The sequence below is a fragment of the Lichenostomus cassidix genome, chromosome 1, assembly GCF_008360975.1.
Source record: "Lichenostomus cassidix isolate B80296 chromosome 1, HeHo_3.0, whole genome shotgun sequence".
Classification (NCBI taxonomy): Eukaryota; Metazoa; Chordata; class Aves; order Passeriformes; family Meliphagidae; genus Lichenostomus; species Lichenostomus cassidix.
In genome coordinates, this window is record NC_139479.1 from 5,143,877 (window position 1) to 5,157,619 (window position 13,743).

At 43.0% G+C, this 13,743-nt stretch overlaps 1 protein-coding gene across 7 annotated transcripts in view; it reads left to right on the forward strand.

Moving 5' to 3' along the window:
- Window positions 1-13,743, forward strand: part of AGPAT3 (1-acylglycerol-3-phosphate O-acyltransferase 3) — an 86,515-nt gene that overhangs the window by 19,194 nt on the left and 53,578 nt on the right. For 5 of the 7 annotated variants that reach the window (XM_085046320.1, XM_085046579.1, XM_085046633.1 and 2 more), the window contains exon 2: window positions 8,628-8,699. The exons of the other annotated variants lie outside the window; for them this stretch is intronic. The gene's annotated coding sequence lies outside the window, so the exon portion shown is untranslated. The remainder of the gene's footprint in view (window positions 1-8,627; window positions 8,700-13,743) is intronic. 7 annotated transcript variants of the gene reach the window in all.

The window sequence follows — 13,743 nt, forward strand, 5'->3', positions numbered from 1 at the left end:
TGTTTTGCTGGGTGTGATTTTTAGAGCAAATATAGGAGTAAACTTGGATCTGGTGAGGGAATTGATCCCTCTGTCCAGCACCCCTTGGAAGTTGCCATCCTGTGCCTAGCAGAGCTGAGAGAAGCCTGCTGTGCTGCCCTAAATAAACTTTCTTGCTGTGTTCAGAGAGGCTGATTGGTTTCATTGATAGGGCTGTAAACGAGACAGACCAGCCTGCTCTAAAGCCTCTGTGCCTAATGAATCAGCCAGGATGTTTTGATCTGTCCTGTGCAGTTTTCCACCTCAGCTACTCTTGACTATAAAGATCTGAACTTACACCATTATGTGGCAAACCCTTTTACTTTGGTTGTTGTCACTTGATCCTGTAGTTGTTGCTTAAAGAAGCCAGCAGAATGAGCCTGGCTGGGCAGTCCCTTGCTTTTGTGTCCCTGTTCCTGGTGTCCCCTTTCCTTCTGCATAGATCACAACGCCTGCACACATCTGATCCCCCACAGAACTGGTGTCCAGGTAAAGTTTCGCTGCTGTCCCTTGTCCTGGAGCTCAAAACAAGTAAATGAACAACAGCTGTATTGATCAGGGCCGCATGTAAAGGAATGCAGAGAGTTTAGAGAAGCATCTGCTCCTATATTTCACTTGAAGCAGGGGATCACTGAGGATTTGTCACCTGGAAGAGTCTGACTGAGGGTGGATGAGCAGCATTTTTCTGGCTTGTTGTCGTGTGGCATTGTGTACTGACTGCACAGCACAGCAGTGTTGCATGGCCAGCTGGACCCAGGCTCTCTGATACAGGAAATTTTGTGCTTGGAAAAGTCATCCTTGAAATACTCAGTGATCTGGGAGAACAAGCAAAGTTGTCATCTTTTCCCTCGTAGCCTCTGCTTGCCCCTCTCCAGCCCCAGAACTGTTTCCTCTTACTCTATTTATTTTCTTCCATGCATCTTCTAAAAAGGATCTACTTACCATGTACACACTTCTACTTTCTCTTTTTAGGCTGCAAAAAAAGATACAGAGGGAAACAAAGAAACCATACTCATTCTACTTCATTATCAGTATGATTTCTTTGTTCCCCTCTGTATCTCTTTCTGTTCTTGTTCTTACTTTCTTTTCCTTCTTTTTTTCTTTTCCTTTCCTTTTTCATTCTCCAGTCCCTTTGCACAGCCATCTTTTCTCAAGTCACAAGCCAAAAATAGAGGATGTAGGAATTATGCCAGAGTTAACTCTATGTCTCAGAAATCTGGATGCAAACTTTCATTTCCCTCCAAGGAAAACCTCCAAACTTGATTTTAAAAAATGGTTAGTTACAAAGACTATCCTGGCCCTTAGTAAGTTGTTCTAGGGGATGCTGGTCTTTGCTAAAGTATGTGGCTTATGACCTCTTTGTTTTTTAGTTTCGTCCGGCAATTTCATCACTCATGTTGCTTCTCCTGCCTCTCATATGGAGTTTTCTTTACCTGCTCTGCTTTGCCTTGCTCAAGAACTGTCCCAGCATCTGATGATGTGCTTATTTTCTTCTTCACCATTTCCCTGGAACCTAATTTTTATGTGTTTTGAGTGGGGACTGACCAGTTTGAAAGCCACTGAGCAAATACTAGAATTTTGTTAGTGTGGTTCTGCTTTGGAGGGAGCAATAATCCCAAGCCATGAGTCTCACCAGCCTGTGTATGTAGAGCCCTCCCTTTGTTTTCAGTGGCTCACCACTTAGAATTTAAAAAATCTGCTGCTTTGCTTTTCCAGGTTCCCATCAAGGCTTTTATGGGGAGAGTAGTCCTTTTGGTCACCTTGAAGAAAGCCAGTGAAAAAGCAACAGGACTCATAGAGGGGAGTCTGTATTTTAAAAATCTTGTCGGCAGAGTGTAATAGTTTTATTTGTACTATGACAGTAAGGCCAAGTTTGCTTTAAGCCTTGTATTTTGCAGGACTGGAAATAGAAGATACTTGAGAAGAACAAGTGCTTTTTTACCACACTTCAGTTTGACAATCAGACCAAGCCTTTTCTGTGGAAAACTGGCACTTGCCCTGAAAAGGTCATTCATGTGTTCAAATAACAGCGTGCAGGAACAGAAAACCCTTTCAAAGCAGGTGTCCAGAGATGAAATAAAAGTTATCTGCTTGTCTCTTATTATACCTGTCACCAGAGAAATCTGGTGAATGAGTCTCCAGTTGCCAGTAGGAGAAATAAGTTACAGTGAACAATAAGAGGCCCATGGGGAGTGCCCAAGGCATCGTCTTTCACACAGACTGAAAGCTCTTTTCTGCTGTGCAAGAAAAGAACAAATAAGTAAAACGTTAGTCTGCTACTGATGGGGACACATGTGAAGCATTAGGAAAAATTAAAAGGTCGGGTTACTTGCAGTTCTCTGAAGTTAGATCCTTATCTCTGTGCTGACAGAATTGAGAAGGTTTTATTTACTTCCAAGAAAAAGGAGAGGCCCAGTCAGTCTGGCATAGGAATATAAACCCACTTCTGTTCATCAAAGTATAAAAATTGCTTGGTGGGATAGATTGTGTTGTGTGAAGAGCCCTTGGAGCACATATACATTTGCAGTTGTAATTTTTCCTTGCATGGTTCACAGAGTCATCATAGAATCACAGAATGGTTTGGGTTGGGAGGGGACCTTGAAGATCATCTTGTTCCAACTCCATGCCAAGGGCAGGGACACCTTCAGCTAGACCAGATTGCTCCTGGCCTTGAACACTTCCAGGGATGGTTCTTTGCCTTTGCATGGAGATGAAGAAATTGAACTGCTGATTCTATATTCCTTACCTGCAGCAGCCTCTCCTGGAGATGTTTTTGCCTATGGAAATGAGCATGTATAGGGTATAGTGGTTCTTTGTATTCTTGTTTTATTCTGAGAACTTTTTAAGGGTTTTATAAAATAATTTTATAGAAAAAACTTTAAGTTCATTTTGCATTTATTCTCATGAAAATTAAGTGAGTGAACTGTACAGACCTAAGGCCAGTGGACCTCAAGGTGCTGTAAAAGCTATCCTCAAACTTGTACAGGCTTTTTGAAATACAGATGTGGGCGTGTGACAAGCTCATCACTTTTGGGTGCACGTGACTGCAGTTCTCCCAAGGATAGTATCATGGATATGTTTCCCTTGATATTTGCCATGTGTTACGGAATATTTTCTGTGTCTTGCTGTTACTTGCATGAGCAGTACCAAGAGCCTTGGGTTTTGCTGTGCCAGCATTTTGGAGTTGGAATGACTGTGAATTTCCTAAGGGAATGTGCTTGTTCCTCTCATGCTGGAGGATGTGCTTGGCTGGGGATGAGGATTTTGGCCAAGAACACTGCACCAAAATGTTACCCACATGATGGGCTGCTCCTGCATCAAATTCAGCAGCTGTTTCCTCATATTGCTGTCTTCTGCAGCACTGTCCTCTGCCAATTCTCCCTCTTCTCCCTAAGGAGAGAATGCACACTGGAGAGCTGATTCATCAGCCTAGTGAAGAGCTGTGCTCAAATTAGTCCTTTCCCCAGGCTTCAGAGTATTGTCCAGACATGAACAGGAATGGATGGTAGTTAGTATTAGCATACAGCTCTGGTCAGGATTTATCCTGGGTGTTTCTGAGGGTCCTGTTATTCCATTTGGAAGTAGAACCATTTCTGTTCCCTTTTGCAGGCAGCTGCCAGATCTGCTTGGTCTGTTCCCTACACTGACCTTTTTTGATTCCTTTCATCGCTGTTCCCTGTTGTCATCTACTCTCAACCCCTGTAAGAGAGGAGAACTGCCAGATGAAGTTATTGCTTTTGTTCTGCAGCTGGTTCTTCTCTGCTGGGAAGCCAGCACTGAGGATTTACATCTAGGTGGTGATAATGTGCGTGCATGTGAGATCTGCTTTCTCTCAGATTTCAGTGGCTCAATGCTCATGGCTGGAGAACAGCCCAGCATGTATATATATAGAGCAGGAGCAGAGAAAGCAAAGAAACAGAATGAGAAATAACTGAAAAATTATTTCAGTCTCTAATACAATCATAAATATTTGGGATTTCTGTCCTACACTTCAGCCAAAATATTGCTCTTCATGTTCCTCATGTCAGAGTGAGCCTGGTTGTGAGGAAATCTTCCCTCTCTCCTTTGCTATCTCCTTTATGTAGGATCTGGGTGCTCATCCAGAGTAATGAAGGACAGGAAGGGTCAGGGCAGTAGATATCTTTCAGTGCATGTCTATAGCAGAGCCCTTGTGTGGGAGTTGGTGATGCTCCATGGCAAGCTGGAAAAGGGAAATGTTTGGAAAAGCAGTGGGTCAGCAAAGCACTCTGTAGTGTTACTCGCTGCAGTGCTCTGACTGCTGTAGGACCCAAGAGGACAATTCTGTTAAAAAAAAAATTTCAAAAAAATGATTGTAAGGACTGGGCCCTTGTCATCCACCCCGCTTACACCCTGTTAGCTTACTCCCTGACTTTTTTTGGACCAAACTTGGCCTTCTGGCCTTTCTTTTAGCAGCACTGGTCAAGCTTAAGAGTAGTGCTTTGAGAAGCAGTGGCTGCACTGCCTGGCAGGGTGCGTGCCAAAGCGGAGTCCTGCCTTTGCCTTGAGCTCTTCATGTGGCTTGTGAATCAGCACAGAGTCCACTGAAGAAGAAACAGGATCCTACAGCAATTTGCCCTGAGCCCATGGCATTCAGATCCTGAGAGGCTGGTTAATACTAGCTCTGTTTGATAACCTCTGGGTGTTTGATTGTCGTGTTTGGAGGAGGAAGGGGGAAAAAACAATCATGTGAAATGTTCAGACTCAGGATATTGCTCAAGCTGGAAATCAAAGTACTGCATGGTGTGCTTTTGTGTCCTTATCAGCAGTTCAAATAGACATGCTAATCCCTGTTTTTTCTAGTAGCTGTGGTGATTATAACCACAGTGAGAAAGGTACATATTGTAGGGAAGATTGAAATTTTATCTGTCCACCAGATATCTGAAGCAAAAGTTTATTAAGACAAACAAACCCCCAAGCAACCGAACTATACTGCAGTATGGCATGTAATTCTCATAATACTTTTCAGCAGAACTCTTCTCTTCCCCTCAGTGCCACTGCTCGGCTTTGGCTGGGATTTTGGAGCTGTTCTCTGTGGATTGTTCTCCACACAGGAGAGAATCCCTTTGCCAGGGGAGCTGAGTGGCTGTATCTGCTTTAACCCCATGTGCAGTGCAGTTGGGAGCAGGCCAGGAGAGCAGATCTCAGTTTTACTTGCTTTGTCCACTTCATGTTCCTTACATTTAAGGTATCCTACTCCCTCAGCTGACCATCTTCCCTGTGCATGTGCTGCAGAGCTGTCTGGAGGAGACCTCTGCCCTGGTTCTCTTCTCCTTGGACTGCTGCTCCAGGAAGAATCAAATTATCATCTTCCATATTTCACAGGGACGATGCTAGAGTGTCATTTCCCCGTCAGTGGTGTCTGTGTAAGCCTCTTATGGGAACAAACTTTATTTCTGTTCCTGCTCTCTTGAGTGACCTATACAACCTGCTGCCTGAATCCCTGCTTGATTCCTGAAATTGGGCTGGTGACAGGGGTGGTGGGCACTTTTCACCATCAGCTCTCCAGGAGTACACCCAAAAGACCAGGGTCTCACCTCTCTGCACATCCTGTTGTTTGGGGAAGACAGAAAAAGGAGCTTCCTCTTGTTTTGCAGCTGCTTTTTCTCCATCCCAATGAAGAAGCTTGGTCCAGTTGGATGCCATTCTTCTCAATATGTGAAATGATAAGGAGCAGGCACGGAGTTTTGCTGTGAGAAGAGGCACAGTCAAAGCCTTCTTCCACCCTGTGGTACAGCATCTCTGCTGTCCCTGAATGGAATTTTAGCAGCTCAGACCTTGCTCAAAAGAGCGACTGTCACCTGTAAAGTCTTGTGACCCTCAGTCCCTACAAGTGGTGAGCTGTTGTGGGGTGAGCTTGGGGTGTATGTATGGTCAAGGTTTCCAAAGCTGTCTTTCAAGCCTTCTGCTTCCAAGTAGTGGGAGTTATCAACAAGGTAACCTGTTAAGTCCCTTTGCCCTCTGTGGATCCCCAGGCAGTGTGAGCAGTATTGATTCCAGCCTGGTGCCTTGACCAGGACCATTGTTAAATAAACAGTGAAGGCAGTTCTTTGCTAGTCCTGCTGATTGCAGACCAAGGCAAGCTATTTCCAGGCCAGGACCTCATATATTGCCTGGGGTGGCAATTACTGCCTGCTTCTGCCTGCACAAAGGGCTGGATGCAAATATCTGCAGTGCCCTGTGAGTCACAGGTGGCTGCTGTGGACTTAGGATGGAATTTCAGCCTCCCACATCTCCTTCAAAAAGTTGGAGCACCCAGCATGGGTCTCATCTCATCCGAGGAAAACCGCTGTGATCAGTGTCTTGGAATGGACACAGTGGAACAGGGGAGCAAAACTTCGTGCTGTGACTTATTAGTGTGTGAATACTGCTGAATAAAAAGAGATTCCTGATGGACTCCAAGTGTTCTCAACCTGCCCTCCCCGTGTTTTCATGCCTGTGCATGCACGTGTGTGTGCACTCTGTTCCTGGTGGCACTCAAACCACCCTTTTGTCCCATTGGATTACCCTGGACAGCATTTTTGCCAGGCCTCCAACCCTTGGGATCTTCCTCATGTCCAGGTTTGTGTCTGAATGCTGTCACCTTCCTTGAGGAGACCTCAGGGAGAGTGGGCTTGAGGGCATTGGGATGCTGCACTCGCAGTAGTTTCTCTTTACTTTTCTGGGCTGGGGAAGGGAAGGCAAATTTAGCAAAACCTCTGCAAAACCTGTTGCCATTTCAAGGGAAGAAATTGCTGAGGGAAGGCAATGGTGCCTAGAGTTTTTAGGGTGAGGGTAGAGAGTGACTAACAAACCACAATCCCAAGCGGGCCTGTGGGGGATTTAGGCCAGGCTTATTTGGATGGCAATATAAACCAACAGACCTGTGCTACTGTGCTCATAAAGGGGATTATCTTTGTCTTGGGAAAGGACATTTTGAAGTGGAATGATACAAAATAAAGCTGGAAACAGTGGTGGTGTTCAGCAGCGATGAGGAGGATGACAGAAGGCAGGGCAAATATTGAGGAGAGAAAAATGGCGCAAGAGGCTGGAGAGGCCTTAGTGGAAGGCAAAGCAGATTGCAAAGGATTGAGAGCTGCAGAAATGGTGGTGAACATGAAATATAAAAGTGCAAAGGGAGCTCCTGAGCCCTCTGTTTAGCTACCACCTTTGATGCTGGCTATGGCTGGGACTTGGATGTGTTCTGCTGGACTTTCCTTGTTGCTTTTTCCACCTTCTCATAGCAGCGGCAGGTGCTGGAGGTCATGTTGCAGTCTGAATTCCTCTGAAAGAAGCTATTTTTGTCCCTCGTGTGCTCTTGATTCCAGCATGGCTTTCCAGGGAGTGACCCCCTGGGATGTTTGTGTCCTTGGGAGTTTGTGTTTGTGGCTGTGTTGGGGACCCAGCTCAGGTGTGTGCTCAGAGGAGCATGCCAGGGAGCTGAGAAGGGCATGTGAGCAGCTGTAATGACAAATTACAAATTAAATACCTGGCTGTGTGTTGGCCTTTTGGTGCACAGGTTGTATGTGGTCAGTTTGACACCCAAGCACCAACAAAATCCATAAAACAGCTAAATTTGGGCACTAAGTAATAGAGCGAAAGGGAAGATTGCCAAAAGGCAAACGCCGTTTCTTTCTCAGCGCAGGTTTTCAAACAAATTTCTCTTGACATGCTTATTCTGGAATTTAATCCATTTTGTAAAAGGGATTATCCAATTCACAAAAGGTAGACAAACTGCCTCAAAAAGAATTTTCATGTGAACTAAGTAGCTTTTAATCTAAGAAATAAGAATAAATTGGATATGCTCCTTCTGCCACACATGAACTTCTCTTAAGCAAACTAACTTTAATTTGATTTATGTGTTTTGTTGTTTTTAAAAATCAGAGAGGATAAAAAGCATCTGGTTTCTCACTAAGGTTTTGCATGCTTCTGTTGTCTTGCTTTGGGGTACTTTACAGTGGTAAAGTATTTTTTTGGTAACAGAGGAAGAGCAACAGTGAGAGAATTGCCTTTTGTGGTGAATTTTATGTGGCTGTGAGAAGAGGATCCTTGAATTCAAACTAGATATTTTCTTGCCTTCAGTTTTTTACAGAAGGCTAAAATGAAATCACAGCTGCTTGGGAAACATTTTAATCAGTAGGGAAAAATATTTCACAACAAGATAGGAGAGTTAGGTGGGTTTGCTCAGTTAAAAGCTTTCAGAGCAGCTTGTTTTAAAATTAACCTGGAGTCATTCTGGCCTCTGTAGTGCAACAGCAATGTAGTGCAAGGTCTTTGAAGACAAATATACAAAGGTCAGTCTGAGACAGAGGTAACTGGGGCATGTATGTTTTTAAACTTTGGAAGTCTGTCATTTTTTGAAGATCCATTCTTTTACTTCATGGAAAATCTCAGACTTGTGTGATTTGCACTGTATAGTGGTAGTAATAACCTGCCACTGACCAAACCTATTCATCTGATATCTGTGTGTGCTGAGTGTGATTTCAAACTCTGGAGTCCCTCAACCATCTGTTGTTTACCCTGGGATCAGAGAGCTGTCAGTGTGTAGGTAATGCCAGTTTGTAAAATACTTGGAGGGCATGGCTGAGTGATGGGATATGTCTGTCTTCTAGGTAGGGAATACCTGGAAGGAAGACAGAGTCCTTCAAGTCCAGAGGAGAGAGGTTTCAAGTTAATACACAGAGGTATGTATTGTGTTTCCCCACCCCATCCTAACTTTTGCTTTTCCAACTTTTGCTTTTGCTTTTTGTTGAGAGATGTAGCATAATGCAAAAATTAAAATAACTGTGGGTATCTTTTTAGAGCAGGAAATTAAAATACTGTTAGCTTAAAAATACAAGTTTTCTTCCCAATTTTGTCAGTGTAAGACCCTGTCTTAAACTACTTTATTGTTTTATTTAATGAAAGTTTACTGCGACTAGCAAAAGCTTCTTTGACACAGTTCTGCTTTTGCTGTTCATTTGACATACCTCTTCCCACACAAATAAGCCACAACGTTGATTAATTGACTCTTGTCCTTGAAAATAAATCTTCAGATAATTTGCGTAAGATCGAGGCCCAAGGTTATTGGGGTAAATATACTGGAGGTAGACAGGCAGGAGTCTTCAGGACAAGAAGGTAAAAGCTATAAGGAAAGAAAATAAGCAAGAGATAAGTAGTCTTTTATAAGCTGAGTATTTATATGAGCTGAGCTGCTGCTGTTCCTGCTGACTTAAAAGTTTGTTGCAGTATGATGTGTTCTGGAGTTCGGGGTTGTGGTTTGTTTTGTTTTTAACAGGTAACTGACAAGGTATCTTGAGGGTTTGTTGTGAGGTGAGGCAATTTAGAAGTACTTAAAAGTGGCAGTTTTACTTTTTAAGCTTGAGTCTGAAGAGTGGCATCTGAGCAGAATGACAGACTACACCGAGGAGTTTGCTTTCTGTGTGGATGGGTTGGGTTATTTGTTTGGTTTGGGTCGTTTTAAGCACTTCTTTGGAACTGACGAAGCATTGTTGTTCTGTGTACACCCTGTGTGGTAGAATGGGTGGTGTGATGTACTTGTTGCAGTGCTCAGCAGCCAACAGTCATAAAGCAGACTTCCCAGTGGAGTGTATTTTATGGTAATGCTTCATCAGAGATTGTGCTTTTTTTGGAAAGACATAAAGGAATAAATATAGAGCAACTCAGGTGCTAAAAATAACCACTTGCATTGACGTCTACATTTTTTTTCTTCCTTCCTTTAAAAGAGACCTTTTGGATATTTAGCAAGATGCATCATATCTGCTCAGAACCCTTTTGGCTGCAGTGATGTCTGGAGGGACAGAAAAGTCAGCTGATCTTAGAAAATAGCTTATCTTGGTTTGATTGAAGAGTGCAGTGTGGGAATAGAGCAGATGCCGAGGAAGAGACTTGATGTGGGTAATGGAATGAGAAGTTGGTTTAATTACTGCAGCTGTAGAAGCTGGGCATTTACTATCTCGAAGATTAGAAGACTGCTTAGCTCTTGTGTTTATGGGGGGAAAAAAAGGATACTAAATACTTCAGTCAAACCCTGAGATACATAATGGATCTCACTGAAAAGATGGTCCCTTGATAGGAAAGCTGCTTTCTCTGAATGGTTTCAGTTACAGTCCAGGATACAGTAGTTCTGTCATCCATTTAACTGTGAGATGAGGGAATGAATAATCTTCCAAAAGGTCTCTAATCCTAGAAGCTGAGATTTTCATAGCAGGAGAATGATTTTCTTGAAGTGGATTTTGAAGTAATTCTCAATTTGCAGATGATCTGCTGTGGACACGATTCCTTGCACATACTTGGCTGCTTGATTCCGTTCCAAACAGTCCTTTGAGATCTGTCGTGTGAGAGTGAGCTGGTGAATCAGTTAACACTTTTAAATCAGTTTTAAGATTAGATTATTACTTCAGTGCCCTTCAAAATGCATGAATTCAGTGCCACACTCCTTTATTTACAAGCTGTGCACACGTTTTAGTATCCAGAAACACTGAGCTCAGCCCAAGCTCATCCCCCTTGCCTGGTGCTGCCAGGATGGGTGGTGTGGTGCATGGGGGCAAAGGGGTCAGGCCTTTTTGGCATCTCACAGGTTGTGCAGCAGCAGACAGATGCTGGTTTATGATGGTTGGAGCAGCCCATTCCTGCAGACCATTCCAGGGCCACAACCCACTCATCCATAGCCTCCCTTTCTCCACCGCTGAGCCGGCAGCACATCCCTCTGCCTTCCCTGTGGGATTGCTGTGGCTGCTTCTCCCTTTGAACTTGAGAGCAGGTCAGATGTAAACTGCAGTTTGGACATAAAAATAGCTGGCACCTGCTCCAGTCACGCTGGGCTGGGGTGAGCTGGGGCCCTGTGCCAGCCCAGGCTGCCAGGGAGAATGGTCTGGTGAGGTTTTCTCCTCCTGTCACAGGTGGAGCAGCCCCAGCCATGGGGAGGAGCATGGACAGACCCTTGGCTGGGCTGCTCCCTGGGCTCCTGCAAGATTAATAAAACACCCATGCTGTGTCACCCTTTGATCACAAGTATTTTTTCCTCCTCAGCTGCATGCTCTTCTGTTTGACTTGGTTTCTTTTTCCCTCCCCTCTGCTTTTAACCAAATTTATTCTCTCGCTGTGTTTGACCAAGGCAGGACAGTGTAAAGATAATGCTTCCTCTTAGGAATTAATTACATTGTTATTTCAGATTGCAAGCTTCATCAGGCTTCTGGAAATCTATTATTTATGTAAATTTCTGATTAATTAAAAATGCTATTAAGATGGTATTAAAAACTTTCCTTGTGTAAACAAGGAAAAAAAGACAGTTTAAAAGTCCAGTGCACAGGCTCTCCTAGAGAAGATGAGCTAGGCCTTCTCTGCCTTGACTGTTAGCTCTTCTGAAGACTGTGTTTCTTTTTCTTGTTGGGCACTGTTCCCTGGAGAGGAGTGTTATTATTTATAGTATTAATATGAATACCGATAGGATGAATATGCATATCTATAATTTTTTTGAGAGCCTGAAGAGGTGATGCATTCAAAATTATCATCTCATTCACTATGAAATGGCTTTACCCATAACAAAGAATAATTTTATTTTTCTCAGGATAGAGGTGTATTAAACTGTTCTTTCCTTGTTTTGTCCTGGAATGAGATATGATAGCAAATCCAGCTTGTTCCACTATTGCCTCTTCCGATCTCACCTGCAGCAGTTAAGAATTTAAAAGGTTTCTTTAAAAGACTTTTACTTTCTTTATGCAGAATGCTAAGGATTTTGGACAGGGAGCAAACTTCATTAGTTCAAGGGCTTTTTAATAGATTTTATTTCTAAGGTGCTCTTCATTAAAGTTGTTAACTAGACTGCCATTCTAGAGCCTTTTAATTTCACTTGTATTTGAATTATGAATAAACAGAAATACTGGTAGTTAGTTTAATCTAACCAGGGGGAGTAAAATAACTACAGACAGGTTTGTGTCCAGTGCTGGGATGTCACTGTCTCCTGGATGATGTCCAGGGTGAGGTGGAAGACAGTGAGCCTGGCGAGGGACAGTGTCAGAGAATATTTTTAGCCAAGCCTGCTTGACTTGTGACCCTGGGGACAGTAGTCTCTTGCTAAAGGGGGCTTAAAGTAGACTGGGAAGGGGTGTGGGTGAGCTCAAGGTGACACAAGTCTGGCGTGCTGGGACGTGCAGGTGGCTGAGAGTTTTAATCCTGGTGCCACTGACACTTGGCCTACATATTTTCATTTTGGGATCTTACGGATTCAAGGCTGGAAAAGGAAAGGTATTTCTGCCAAAGACTCGCTGCAATTCTCAAATCCCACGAGGTAGCTCCTTCCTGTTACCTTTGCCTGAGAGTTCCTAAGGAAATGATTAATTTGGAGTAACTGGAAAGCCTGCTTGTGGAAGATCAGAGCATGAAAGTTAATGATCAATTGCTTCTCGTTACTGGGTAATCATGAAGAATTGTGTTCAGGATTTTTTTTTCCTGACTGAAGTCCATTTAAAGACCTACATCTCAAAAAGCTACCTGTAAATCACAGGTCACAGTTTGCAACTGATTTTTTTTCTTGTTTTTTAAGACTTGAAAAGTGAAAGAAGAAGAGAAATTAGGAAGTTAGGCTTATCCCTTACCCTGCAGATCTCTCCTGTTCCACACTCACTCCACTCAGGTCTCCCTCTGTAGTATTTAAGTGCTGACTACAGCACCTCTCCTTGTTTCTGTGGAATACTGTGCTTTACATAGCTCTATGTTCTGCTGTTAGCATAAACATTTTCTATAATGGGCTTATTCTAAGCAAAAGAGTATTCCAGTATTTAAAAGAAAAAAAAAAAGTAATTGGAATTACTCTGAACATGACAGACTTACATGATATATTGCAATAAGAAAAAAAAAAAATGTGTGCAGTTAATGGTCATTAAAAAAAAAAAATAGATTATCTTTCAGAGCCTACTTCTTCCCAGAAGTGAGTTTAGGCAACTCTTGTGTAAAGTGTGGATGAGCTTGCATCAATATTAAAGATTTTTTCACAATTTAAATTTCATTAATAAACACAGCTAAACCAAGCATTCCCAAACTCAAGGAAATACAAAAACCTTGCCTAAGCCTGTTCAAACTCCCCTCTTACACTTACTGTCTTACACTGTTTTTCATACAGGCTTTTAATCAGGGGTAAGTCATGGGAAAACCTCAGAAGTAACCAGGCTGTAAGAAATTGCAAGGCTGTAAGAATTTACTCTTGGGAGTGAACCTGTCTGGACTGTAACTGGGATTACATTTCCCAGGATAGGGCACACTTCCCTTGGTTCAAAGAGGTTCTGCCCTGCATGCTTAGGGCACCTGTGTCTTTCCCAGCTTCATTTTCACATGGCCATGGTTTCCTGTCCTGTATTTGAAATTCTGTCTCATTTGAAGCTGAGAGTGAGATGAAAGTTTGCCAGCACAGTAGTGCTGTACTGAGTTAACTTGCTGAGGACTTACCCTGTTTCTGGTCTCTAGCAGGAGAAGAATTACAATTATTTACAAAATTATAATTACAATGTTATTACAAAATTATAATTATTACAAAATTATAATTCAACCTCTTCAACTTGGACCAGGGCTGTGTAGCAGCCCTGCTGCAATGACCTCAGATATCACCTCCTCCTCCAGCTGTTGCCAGCCATTGGCACTGCAGGAAGGACCATGTGCAGCTGCTGCAGCCCCAGCAGTTCACAGCTGGAAAATTCTGGCACAGTTTGCCTGTAAGAAATAAGTAATAAATGG